Raw genomic sequence first — 13,996 nt, forward strand, 5'->3', positions numbered from 1 at the left:
GAGTAAACACTATGTGACTTATACCACCATTATTAATTTTGCCTCATTTTGATCTTTCTACAAATGGAATCAATATGGACTTGTATGTCTGACTTATCACTCAATATTTATTTGTGCGCTTCACCCAGATAGTTTGTTGTTATTGTATGCTCATTGCTCATAGTATTCCACAGACAAACCGAGCATACCACAGTTTATTTATCCATTGCTATTGATCAACATTTGGATTATTATTATTATTTTTGCTGTTGTTAGTAGTGCTTCTTTGTGTATTCTTGTACATGACTCAGTGAATGTATGTGTGCATTTCTGATGGGTATATACTGAAAAGTAGACATCCAGGTCACATGTATAGAGAATTAAGGAGAAGACTATTAATATATTTACATATGCATACACATAATTTTGAAGGCAAGTGTCATAAACAAGGCTTTAAAAGCACAGTTGTAGAAAAACAGAACATCTTGCAAATACAAACAAGGTATGATTAAAATGAAACTTGATCAGTTTATCATTTGGAGTTCAGTTAGGAGACAAACCATACCAGTAAATTTGAATAGGACAATTGAATATAGAGAATTATTAACTACTTAAAGGAGTAAAGGAGAACTCTAAGGAATGCAAGAATAGCAACTGTATAGAGTAGCTGTTCTAGGGCTGAGGGAGAATACCCAAGAAGGAACAAACTTAGAAGACCCTACCCTCACATCTCCCCCTACCACTAAGGCTGAGACGCTGACCTCTGCATTGGAGAGGGTGTGGCTGTAGCCCACTGGATGATGGAGACCTTTACTTGGTGGTGCTTTAGTCCAGAACTGGTGTGTGGCCTATTGGGTGCTGGTTGTCCAGGGATGGTGAAAAAAATGGGTTGGGTGCAGTTAAACAGGCTGAAAGGTGAGCAGTACTGGGTCTCCTGTGTGCCTCCAGCAGCCGTACCATAGGAGCAGCTATAAAAAGCACACCAGAACCAGGGTTAGAAGCTCCTCCTCTGTTATGTCTTGTACTGTCCCTTCATCACTTCTGTTAACAAGTTAAATACCAGCTGGCAAAGGACAAATGTTTACAAGATCCAACCCCAGTTATGTTTACAAGATCCAACCCCAGTTTCATAAATAGGACGAAGAAGAGTAGATTTGGGAGATGAGAGGCAATAAATGAATAACTAGCACAAGGGGATAATGTCTAACTTATCTTTCAGTGTCTTGTTTTCTACTGTGTCAAATCTGCTGTTAAACCCATCTAATGAGTTCTTAATTTTGGGTAATATATTTTTCAATTCTATTTGATTCTTTTCCATAAATTCTTTGGTGAATTTATCTTTTCATCTATAGTTTTCCCCCTTTTCTTGTATGTGCTGATCATACTTATTTTTAAGTCATTATGAATGAATTCTTGTATCTGGAATATTGTTGAGTCTTCTTGTTTTGCCTACTTTTTCCTTTGGTTATCAACCATGTGGTATTGTATTTGGTGTTTCTAGTAGTTTTGAGTGAACATGAGACAATTCAGTTAAAAATCATAGAGGTTTGTTGCCCAGCCGGTGTGGCTCAGTTGGTTGAGCATTGTCCCGTGTATCAAGAAGTCACTGGTTTGATTCCAGTCAGAGCACATGCCCAGGTTTCAGGCTCTATCCCCTCCTCCATGCAGGAGGCAGCCGATTGATGCTTCTGTCTCTCTTTCCATTTCCTTTCCTCTCTCTGAAATCAATAAAAACATATTTTAAAAAATAATAAAAGCAAATCTGAAAAAACAAAACTATAGAGGCTCCAGATGATGCTGTCTTCTTCTAGAAAGAGGGTTTATTGTCCCTTCTCACAGGCAGATAGATGTTGACTGATCATCTTAGTCCAGATAGGGACTCTGCTGAGTTTGGCTGGTTTGTGGTTTTGGTCGGGGTCTGGCTACCTCTGCACACTATTGTTCTTGAGATAGAGCTCTTTTGGGTTTTCATTCTAGAGTCTGGACATTTCCTAGGCACTTTTTTTTTTTTATCCTCACCTGAGGACACTTTTTACATTTATCTTCAGATAGAGGGGGAGGGAGAGAGGGAGGAAGAGAGAGAGAGAGAGAAATGTCAATGTGAGAGAGACACATTGACTGGTTGCCATCCACACGACCCCAACCGGGGCTGGTGACAAACTGCAACTGAGGTACGTGCCTTTAGCGGGAACCGAACCTGGGACACTCTGGTCTGCGGGCCAAAGCTCTAACCTCTGAGCCAAACCGGCCAGGGCCCTAGGCACTTTTAAATGCCTTGTCCTTTAAAGTATTTAAAAATAGAATAAATAGAATGTGACATCATTGTCAAATATTAAATTGCCCAAACAGCATGGATCATTGCTCTGATGGATGTCATATTTTAAATTTGGTCTTATAAGACTGCTGGTAACTTTACTCTGCTTTTCAGAGGTAGTTTATTTATTTTTTATTTTTATGGATTTTATTGGGATGACATTGGTTAATAAAATTATGCAGGCTTCAGGTGTACAGTTTTATAATACATCATCTGTATATTGTGTCATGTGTTTACCGCCCCAACTCAAGTTTCTGTCCATCTCCGGTTATCCCCTCCTTTACATTCTCCTACCTCCTCCCATCCCCCTTTCCCTCTGGTAATCACCATATTGTTGTCTGTGTCTGTGAGTTGTTTTTGTTTGTTTGCTTAATCCCTTCACCTTTTCCACCAGCCCCACAACTTCCATCCCCTCTGACAGTTGTCATTGTGTTTTCTATCAATGAGTCTGTTTTTGTTTTGTTAGCTTATTTTGTTTATTTGATTCCACATATGAGTGAAATCATATGGTATTGTCTTTCTCTAACTGGCTTATTTCACTTAGCATAATGGTTTCTAGGTCTATCCATGTTGTTGCAAATAGTAAGATTTTCTTCTTTTTACAGCCGAGTAGTATTCCATTGTGTAAATGTACCACAGCTTTTTTTTATCTACTCATCTACTGAGAGACACTTGGGCTGCTTCCAAATCTTGGCTGTTGTAAATAATCCTGCAATTAACATAGGGGTGCATATATTCTTTCAAATCAGTATTTTGGGTTTCTTCAGATATATTCCAAGAAGTGGAATTTCTGAGTCATAAGGCAGCAAAGGTAGTTTCTTAATCCTTGGACTCCCCCAGAATTCATCAGGTATCTTTAGGGGAATTGGCTGCATGTTTGAGATCTTTCAGTACTCTGCCAACAGGTCTAGATGATGCTGTCTCTATCTAATGATTTTCCTGAGTCCAGCAGCAGCTCTGTGACTGTGCAAAGCCTTCATTCTTAGCCTCCCTCCAATGCCTAGAATTTGCAAAGTTCCCCAGGTAAAAGCAGAAGTCAGCTCCTCTCCTAGATGTTCTCTCCTTTATGAATTCTCAGCTCTTTCCAGTTCTCATTGCTTCAGCAGATATCAAATGCCTTCAGATAGATATCTATATTTTGTCTGGCTTTCTAGTTCTTAATGAGAGTGCAAAACTACTTCATCCTATCTGGAAGCCTAAGTTAGTTGCCCTCCATTTTGAGAACATAAGTTTACCCAACAACAGACTTTAGTGGACCATAAAATACCACTCAGCTTGGCAGAAATACAGAATTAATGAAAGTTAATTATTAACAATTACTGAAATGTTTAATGTTGGTAAAAGTGTTCAGTAACATTAGTTAATAAAAATTAATAAATGTTAGAAAACAGTGTATTTCCATTCTTATGAAAACCTAGATTTTAAGTTCCAGTATATTTTCCTAATGTAGAAATAAGGGTAAACATTATTTAGAAATCACATCTCTGGTTCTCTTGAGTTGAATGCATCTTGGATTCAAAGGATGCATCAGTGTGTGATCCAAGTGAATATGAGAAAATTATCAGAAATTTCAATGCAAAATCACTTTATGGGCTGATGAATTAAAAACTCTACTTGTACTTCTACCATTATTTGTTTTTACTCATCAGCCATGGAAACATTTTATGAAGTAGAAAGAATATTGGTATCATTGATCTTTGTAAAATGTACTTCCTAAGGGGAGACAGTGGAAGGGTGCTGGTTTAAAAATAATTATTTATGACTTCATGTATTTTTCTAAAGGTGTTGCTATTATAATCAATTTTAGATTAAGGAAAAGAGTATTAATATATACACATATACAGTACACACATATAATTTTGAAGGCATGTGTTATAAATATGGCTTTAAAAGCACAGTTGTAGAAAAACAGAACATCTTGAAAGTACAAACAAGGTACATTTAAAATGTTCACTCTCCTAAGATGAATGCAAAAAGGCAACCCAAGTTATTTTTTGAAACTCAATGACAAATATAACATTAGCAGATGTTGCTAGTTTTGATTTACACGACTGAATATGTAAAAATGCTTTTGGGAAAATGAGGGACTGAGTTGAGTATGAAGCATTGTAGCTGAATAATTTGCTTATCCAGTTATTTAATGATCAGCTTTGAAGATTATTATCTTTCATTGGTCATCTTTCATTGTCATCCTTTATTGCTTCCTTTCCTCTCCACTCTCCTCAAAGAGTTGGGTTTTTATATTTTTTCATTATTATTTGTGTACTTAGTAAGTATACAAGTACTTAGTAAGTATACACTAAAGTTTTTTGTTTTTGTTTTTTAAATGAATGACTATGCCAAGTATTACATTAACGGTACAGGAGTTATGACGAAGCAGTGCTTCTTAAGCCTGTGGTGATCGGAGGCTTTATGAAGGAGGAAGGGTTTTAGCTGTCTCTTTAAGCAGGAGTAGGATTTAGAAGATGAACAGAGGGGATGGCACTGTGGGTGGGGAGACAAAGCTACAGAGAATCATCACAAACCAAGAATGGCATATTGGAAGCGCTGAGCAAACCAGTTTTCTTAGAGGAGAGTTTGATTTTGCAAATAGTAGAAAATACATTTACAGAGGTAGATTGAGGCAAAGTAGTAAGGGGTTTAGAATACAAAGCTAAATATTGCTCGTTAATAGTTTAGGCTGTGATTTTAAGAAACTGCTTCAGCCTTAGTTTTTTTTTAATCCTCACCCGAGGATATTTTTTCCATTTATCTTTTGAAAGAGTGGAAGGGAGGGAGTGGGGGAGGGGGAGAGAGAGAGAAACATTGATGTGAGAGAGACACATTGACTGATTGCCTCTTGCTTGACCCAGACCAGGGCTGGGGACGAACCACAACCGAGGTATGTGCCCTTGACTGGAATCGAACCTGCGACTCTTCAGTCTGAGGGCCAGCACTCTAACCACTGATCCAAACCGACCAGGGCATTTTTTTTCTGTCTTTCTTTCTTTCTTTCTTTTTTCTGGATATGTGCCCCTAGTGGGAACCGAACCCAGGACTCTCTGGTCCGCAGGCCAATGCTCCAACAGCTGAGCAAAACCGGCCAGGGCTCTTTTTTTTTTTTTTTTTTATAATATATTTTTATTGATTTTTTTAGAGAGAAAGGAAGAAAGAGAGAGAGAGAGAAATATCCATGTGAGAGAGATACATTGATTGGCTGCCTCCTGCTTGCCCCCTACTCAGGATTGAGCCCAAAAACTGGGCATGTGCTCTGTCTGGGAATTGAACTGGGACCTCTCAGTCAATGGGACGACACTCAGTCCACTGAGCCACATCAGCTGGGCTGTTTTTTTCTTTTTTACATATATGATTTACAAAGACATTGAAACTTTTTTGAGATGTTTATAATCTGCAGATTTTTTTCCTTTGGTATTGAGGATTCCAGAAATTTCTGATGCTTTTACTTTTTAGTCACCTGCTGTTAAGTACACTTCTGGAAATAGTTATAACTTCATGTGTTTACATTAGTTTTTTAGAGGAGTTAAATTTTTATTATACATTTAATAATATGCAGTTAACTGTTGACTATATTCCCGTAGAATCTCTAAATTATTTTGCATTCTCCACCTGTTTTAAAGACTGGTCCAAAGGAAAAGTAATAAATTCAGATGAAAGAGAAATACTTCAGGAAGGAAAATCATGTGATGAGTTGTAGCAGTTAGAACCTGGTAGCATTCAAGGGACAGAAAGTGTAACCAAACTGGCTTAAGAAGAAAGAGAATTTATTGAGTCACATAACAGAAGAGACTTAGGGGTAGAGGTAGCTTGGGACATGACTGGTTTTAGTGCTCAAACAATGTCATCAGGGCTTTGCTTTGCCTTCTGTTCTGCTGGCATTGTTCTCAGGCCATCTTGGTATCTCCCAATACCTCCAGACCAACATCAGAACACCAGAAGAAGAGGAAGTCTGACGTGTGAATGGAAGTCTTAGAATTAGACTTGTCAGCCTCACTTGGGTCATCATATCCATGAACGTTGTTACTCTGGGGGATAGAATGTGCTGGTTAGCTTCTATCTTCATACATGTGCTCCATCTCTTTCACAGGGTGTTGGTTTTGTGATTGTTTATTGAGCTATACATTTTTATTTTGTGAACCTGTCTCTGTATTTATTATATTTTATAATAAATTTTTTATCTTCACCCAAGGACATTTTTTTTTCCATTTTTTGTTCAGATAGAGTGGGAGGGAGAGAGAGGAAGAGAGAGAGAGAGGGAGAAACATCGACATGAAAGGGACACATTGAGTGGCTGCCACCCACACAACCAACCGGGGCCCGGGACAAACTGCAACCAAGGCACACGCCCTTAGTGGGAACCGAACCCCGGTCTCTCCGTACCGCAGGCCGATGCTCCAACCACTGAGCCAAACCGGCCAGGGTTATAATAAAATTTTTTGAAAGAACTGAATCTATCAAGCATACAAAAATTAATCAGTGTAATTCCTTAGATTCAGGAAATCCAATTAATTCTAAGCAGGTATATATAAAGAAATCCACTTCTAGACATACATGGCAAAATTACAGGAAACCAAACACAATGAGAAAAATCTCAAACCAGCCAGAGAAAAAACAAAACAGCAATTGTTAGACTGTTAGCTGACTGCTTATAGATAGCAACAATGAAAGATAGAAGACAGTTTAATGACATCTTTAATGTGATGAAAGAAAACAATGACCATTTAAAATTTAACCTGACTAGTTCTTTAGGAAGAAGAAAAAAATTTCTGTTTGATGGTCAGCAATGCAGAAAGGAATGGGAGATAGCTGTAAAGAGGTTATAAAACTGTAAATCATCCAGAGGGTGTTTTAATTAGAATTATTTTATACATATTGATGGGTGTTAAAACGTATGTGCCCAATACACGTCATCTAGACAAATATTAAAATTAACTGACTTTTTCTTGGTGTTTACTGATTTGGGAGTGGGGAAACAGGTACCTATAGGGTGAAAAAAGAAAATGGCATTGAAACTTGGCTTTGTAAGTAGATAACTTCATATTGACCATGTCAGCCACCCTTCTTTCTACTTTTCTGTTCTTGTACTGCTTTGTATGATACTGTGATTCTTTCATGGGGACAACTGGAAATATCCTGAGCCTGGGTCTTATCTCTCAAAGATTCTAATTTAGTTATTTAGTCTCTTATAAAGCCTTGGCATCAGTGGTTTTAGAAAGCCAATTCTAGTGTATAACCAGGGCTGAGACAGTAGGTACTGAAAATGGGTATGGGTGAAACAGATCAGAATTCTGGTCTCAGCTCTATTGATTACAAGGTAGATTATGTTGGCCAAGTTACCTAAAATTTATGCATTTATTTATTGATAAAACTGCTTGTATTAATACTTACCTCATAAGTCTGTTCTGAGGATTAAAAAAGCAACATTAGAATGAACAAATGGAAATGAAACTGGAGGTATGGACACGAAAATGACCAAGGCAAATCTATAGTCGTAATTACAGAGAGCTTAGCAAGTGTTTGTGTTTTCAAAGAAGTTTTCTAGTTCTCTTTATGATTTAAAGCAGCTTATTCACATTTTTTTAGTTTATATTTAAACTCATATAGAAGTGAGGTTTTGTACTTGTTGAAAGTCTTTAGGTTTAGGATTATTTTGCTGCTCTTGGGTTATCTATAGGGATAGGCACATTAAAAAGGAAAAAAAATCTTGTCAATTATGAACCTAGTTTAAATGTATGCTTTAGCTAACATTTTTTAAAAGTGAAAAACCTTAGCCATTTAAAAACATTTTTTAGAGAAATTATCTGCATCCTGCTGAGGATTTTATGCCAAGCTGCAGCCCCCACACAAGCGTTGGAGAGCCAAGATGCTGAAACCTGCATAGTGAAGTGCCAGCTCACCCTTCACCCTGGTCCCATGTAGTCCTTTAACCACAATGGGCGGTAGCCTTGAGTTAACAGTGACTCAGTAGACCTTGTGTACCTTTAAAAAATGCTTTTAAATTGTTGGAATTATGAAAATACCATAGAAGCACAATATTATTATAAGCAAAACATTCAACATTTAATGTAGTTTCTTGAATATGTTTCAGGAACATTTATAAAGAAGCCAGATTGAAAAGTAAAAAGTCTGGATTATTATAGATTTTTTAAAAGGAGGGCAACTAATTACTTATAGTATTTGAAATAGTCTACCAGAGAACATCAGTCACATTTTTAAATCAAAGGAGCCCTTTAGGAGTTGAAAAAATTAATTAGTAAGAATAATGAGTGTATATAATTTGGGTGTTTAAAGATACATTTTAAAAGGATCTATTATTTTTTAAATTTAGAGATGTTTGCAAGGTTAACATGAACTTTAGCTTAGTGAGCCACTATGGGAATTATTTAAAAAGTGTAAAATTTGTCCCAGTGAAACGTGATTTAATTAAAAACAAATATTATCTTAAAAGTGTAAGTTAACCATTTGTTTTACTTTCAACTCCTGCCTACCTGGATTTAATGAATTTGGGTTTAGGAGTAGTGCCTAAGTAGGGGTTGAAAGCATTTTAGAAGTCAGGAAAATTTAAAAGCATTTTAGAGTCAGGAAAAGATGAAATAACTATTTCAAACATTTGAGTTTCTGTGATTGTATTGCTATATGAATAGAATTGAATATAAGTCATTTTGGATTTAGCTATAGAGTTATGTTATAAAAGTATTTTCTAGTTCATAGTGAAGAAAATAGTCAACCTTAATAATATTTTACTGAATCAGAAAATCTGTAATAGTAATTTTCAAACTTTTAAGACTAAAGTCAAATGGAAATACTATTCATTAACCTAATGACTTTAACTTCCTGAAGAGAGCCTAGGAATTATTTCTTACCTTTTAGTACTTTTTTAACCTTTAAATTTATAACTATTAAGATTGTGCTCTAAACTTTTGTGCTGTTTTAAAACATGCCTTGTGAGAATTTTTGTTTTCTAAGAAAATAATGCAATGTAAGTTGTTTGTAACATTTATAATAAAGGATTAATTAAAGTTTTGAAAATTGAGAAACTCTTTTAGCCAGTTAAAAAAATGAAGATTAATTTAATGATATAGTTTCTTTAACTTTTAGCATCTTTTTATGACTGTAAATTTGTAACTAGCCATTTTTAGATATCAAAGTATAATTCTTAGATGTAATTAAAAAAAAATCAAATGTTTTAGAAGCCAATGCTTAACAAAATTATTTATAACTATATAATTGCCTATTTTAAAACACTCTGTATTATGGAGAATTTAAAATATATACAAAAGTAGAAAGTATTGTATAATGAATCCACGTGGGGCTCCCACCATCCCTTCAATAATTGTCAACTCATAACTAATCTTGTTTCATCTGTGCCGCCATCCACTTATCCCCAAGCATTATTATTTTGAAGCAAATCGTATGCATTATGTTTTCATCTGTAAATATTTTGGTATGTTCCTAAAAATGATAAATATTTTTAAAAGCATAAACTAAATATCATTATTTTATCTAAAAAATTAATAATTCCCTAGCATCATAAAAGAACCAGTGATTATTCAAATTTCAAATAGTCTGAATCATAATCTGTGCATTGTGATTATGCCTTTTCAGTCTTCTTTAGCTTATAAGTCCCCCTCGGCCCCATTTGCAATTTATAATGGAAGAAGCAAGGCAGGCTGTTTATCCTATGAAATTACCATTAGACTGGATTTTGCTGATCGTATCCCTGTGGCATAGTTTCACATGTTCCTTTATTCTTCTGCACTTCCTATAAATTGATAGGTGGATATGTCCCAGATTTTGTGCACCTTCAACCACCTGGTACATAGTCAAAAAGCAATAATAACTCATTCCCTCAAAAAAAAAGGTTCTGAATTTTGTGATAGCTGTCACAGGAACTAGATGCTTTATTATATATATAAGATATAGAGGCATCTTTAGTTTTCATTTAGATGATTGTGTATAATACATGACTGAAGATTAGAATTTACAACAAGACTGGTTATAGCAAAATGAGACGAATGTGTGTATAGTAAGGGGGATAGAATTATCAAAAGCAGCAAAAGGAATATAAAGGTACAGTATCCTGGTGTCATTCATTTTAAGGATAGACAGCGTTGTTCACTTAAAACTCCCTAACAATATTACTGTTTTTAAAAACTGGCAGTATAGTATGTTCTCATAATAATGAGCTCAATTCATCAGGAAAGGTGAATTAGATTTAATTTGGATTATTTTAAAGAATCACAACAACAACAACTAGAGAGTCAACAATTTGGTACTTAAAGAATTGAAGAATTATATGTCATATTTGTAAAATATGGTGTTGTGGTTAATATGAAATCTCTGCTAATATATTTTCATATAAAAAGTGTAGAAATTATTCTTTATATGAATAACTGGGAAATAAGATTTATTGGTTAATCAAATATTCAGATTCATAAAATTTTCTGTATAAACTCCATATAGATCACCAGTTCTTTTAAAATGATTGGTTTTTCATAAAATAACTTTTATACTAAAAGAAGAACATAATTTGATCTTTCTTTGATGATTCAGAAACTTATGAGGGACTGTTTACTGCATCAGAATTACTGTTCTTTAAAAATTAAATTTATTGGAAGAAGGAGTCATTGGGGGAAAAAGGGGAAACATTTGTAATAAAAATTAAATTTATTGGGGTAACACTGGTTAATAACATTATATAAATTTCAGTTGTACAACTTTACAGAATTGTTGTTCTTAACCTTGATCATCATTAAATTGTAGCTGTGTAGTAAGTTGATTAATGCAGACTTCCAAAGTATTATTAGTTATCTGAGAATTATCACTGGATTAAGAAGGCCCAAATGGGCTTTGTTAGTATGATATTCACAAGAGTCAAATAGAGACTTATAGAAACTGCTAGGCATGGATATATATATGCAGCTGCATACATAGATAAATGTTTACCTGTATGCATATGTGTACATATTACTGTCAAATTTATAATGTGTATTGTTAAACATATACACATGTGTACCGACTTGTGACATGTGCAGCCATTAGTACTAAGGAAGCTGCAAATTGAAGGGATTTGATCAAAATTTACCAAGAGGAAATTGGCTCCAAGGCATAATGATTTTGGCTGGAGAAGATAGTGATCCTGGCACAGTATACTCTCTATTTCCTTGTGAGAGCTCCAAGATGAAAAGAAATAGCTACATAGAGGCAGATGCTTGGTAGTTTTCTGGAAGCACAATTATAAGGTTTATGAAAAACAGGAAGACAACATCTCATACATTTTTTTAAAACTGGGAACTGATTTAATGTGCTATTTTGTACCCCTTCGACCTTGTCTATTGAGCCATGATAATTTGATTTTGTTTGTATGACTTTTTCTTTTACACTCTTAGTTTAACTGTGCTAGCTTTGGAGAGAAATTGTGTCTTAAAATGCTTTTCAGATAATATTTTTTAGACTGTTCAAATTTTTTTAGCGTTTTATTTTATTTTTATTTATTTTTTTATTGAATTTATTGGGGTGACATTGGTTAATAAAACCATACAGGTTTCAAGTGTATAAATCTATAACACATCATCTGCATACTGCATCATGTGTTCACCACCCAAAGTAAACCCTCTTGTAATGATTGATGACTAGAATTAGTCATATTGCAATATTGTATTTTCAGAGTTGCTGTCCAGTTTTCTTTTGTCTACTTCTGCTTATAACTACAGATTAGCTTGGTTTCCAACAGTTAGAATTTCTGTTGACTCAGGAAAAAACTTGGATCCTTTAATATATTTAACTTAGTTTGTAATGAATTGAATAGTAGGGATCATTCACTTGACAAATAATGTGAGTGCCCACTTTGAGTATCCCATGACGTCTAGCACAGCCCTTCCTCAAAGATGAATAAGACACTGTCCCTGTTCTCAGATAATTTATAGTTTACAATGGGATGATAATATGAAGTAACTATATCATCCACACAGTCCGTCATTCTTCATGAACATTAGTGGGTACATTGCATTGGAGAACTTTCTTTTTACCTTTAATTTTCAGTGCCTGAGGCGCTTTAGCCATTTTTCTGCTGTGTTTTGCTTACATGACACCAATAAACATCTCTGTATCTACCATAAAGGAAAGAAACATAGAATAAACTAAAACATATCTGTAGGAAATGCCCTGAAATATTAATTCAGGTGTTACAAACTCAGATGCCTAGAGGACTCAGCCAACTAATACACACGACTGGAAAGGACAGGTATAAAATACACAGTTGAAAGTGGTAGGGATTGTTACCTACTGAAGTGTGTAGGCTTTGTCTAAAGATGTTCAAATAAATTTTTTTTTTTTGTGGGTCAAAGAAAGCATGACCACAGACCGAGGATGACAACTTGGGACCCCTTCATAATTCCTTAATATTAATGAAACCATCACAAAAACATCTGAGAGAGAAAAATGGTAATTTAAAATTAAACTCAAGTAATCCAATTTAAGAGTGATCACACCATTTAATAAGAAATTTGGTGCTTTTGGGGAGTATAGGTGACATTTAAATTAAGGATGATGGGGTCCCAGGAGGAACCTGGAAGATACTATAGATCTAGGCAGATGAGGGGATCAAGTTTAGTAGAATCCACTACTGTAGGAGAAATAGGAATTAGCAAGAATGATGTTGGCTCTCCATCGTGGGTTTTTTTTCCTCCTGGGTATGTGTAGCCTTGGATTCCAGGTGTTAAATTATTGTTAGAAGTAGATCAGAAGTCTGGAGACACATTCTGTTACTTCCTGGGAAATGTGTGGGGCACTCTAATGGAAAGCTCTAGGGCAGTGGTTCTCAACCTTCCTAATGCCGCGACCCTTGAATACGATTCCTCACGTTGTATGTGGCATATCTGCGTGTGGGTGGACCTGCCTGGGGACGGATAGAGGAGCGGTGTCTTGGTTCCTAAGACCATCGGAAATATGTGTTTTCTGAAGGTCTTAGGCGACCCCTGTGAAAGGGTTGTTCGACCCCCAAAGGGGTCGTGACCCACAGGTTGAGAACTGCTGCTCTAGTGAATGGAGCCTTTAGCCAACATTTAGAGGGGTGGGGAAAGTATGGCCCAGGCCCGTGAAATCAATACCAGCTAACATCACACGCCTCACCAAATTAGCTTGACCAAATATAGCAGGCTAATTTTTAAGTTGGTAATTTTGCATGGCCCAAAAATGATGTTATAAATAGCCAAATGGCCCTTGGCAGAAAAAAGGTTCCTCACCCCTGAGTGGATTTTATGTGAAGACCTAATGAGTTTATGTGAAATTATTTGGGCCTTTGATTACAATGAGAAAATTCATCAGGAAGATGATCAAATTTTCTGGGTTTCCGCCTTGCCATTGGAATGCCCAAACCTGACACCCAAACTCGCAAAAGAAATTCTATTGTCTAGGACCAAGAAGTAGGTACCACTTACCAGGCCTATTGAATCAGTGCCTCAGAGGGTAGGACCTGAGAACTTGTCTTTTTTGAGATGCTTTCCCAGTTATGCTGATGATCGTCAGGATGGGATCTATAGCTGTAGGTGGAAAAGGTTTCATGTACTTGCTGGAAGATAGTAGGCTTCCTTGGTCATTGAAGATGGTGTATGGACAGCTTTCTATTAAGGGATTTTTTAAAAAAAGTGGTGTTTATTGATAGAACCTCATTCTTTTTGAGGATAGTGAGTTGAAGGCAATAGAATT

The 13,996-nt window shown here is 35.7% G+C and overlaps 1 protein-coding gene across 4 annotated transcripts in view; it reads left to right on the forward strand.

Moving 5' to 3' along the window:
* BABAM2 (BRISC and BRCA1 A complex member 2) overlaps positions 1–13,996 on the forward strand; it is a 400,292-nt gene that overhangs the window by 107,946 nt on the left and 278,350 nt on the right. The gene's annotated exons all lie outside the window — the stretch shown is intronic.

This window comes from Molossus molossus, unplaced genomic scaffold, assembly GCF_014108415.1.
Source record: "Molossus molossus isolate mMolMol1 unplaced genomic scaffold, mMolMol1.p scaffold_m16_p_15, whole genome shotgun sequence".
NCBI classification, from domain to species: domain Eukaryota; kingdom Metazoa; phylum Chordata; class Mammalia; order Chiroptera; family Molossidae; genus Molossus; species Molossus molossus.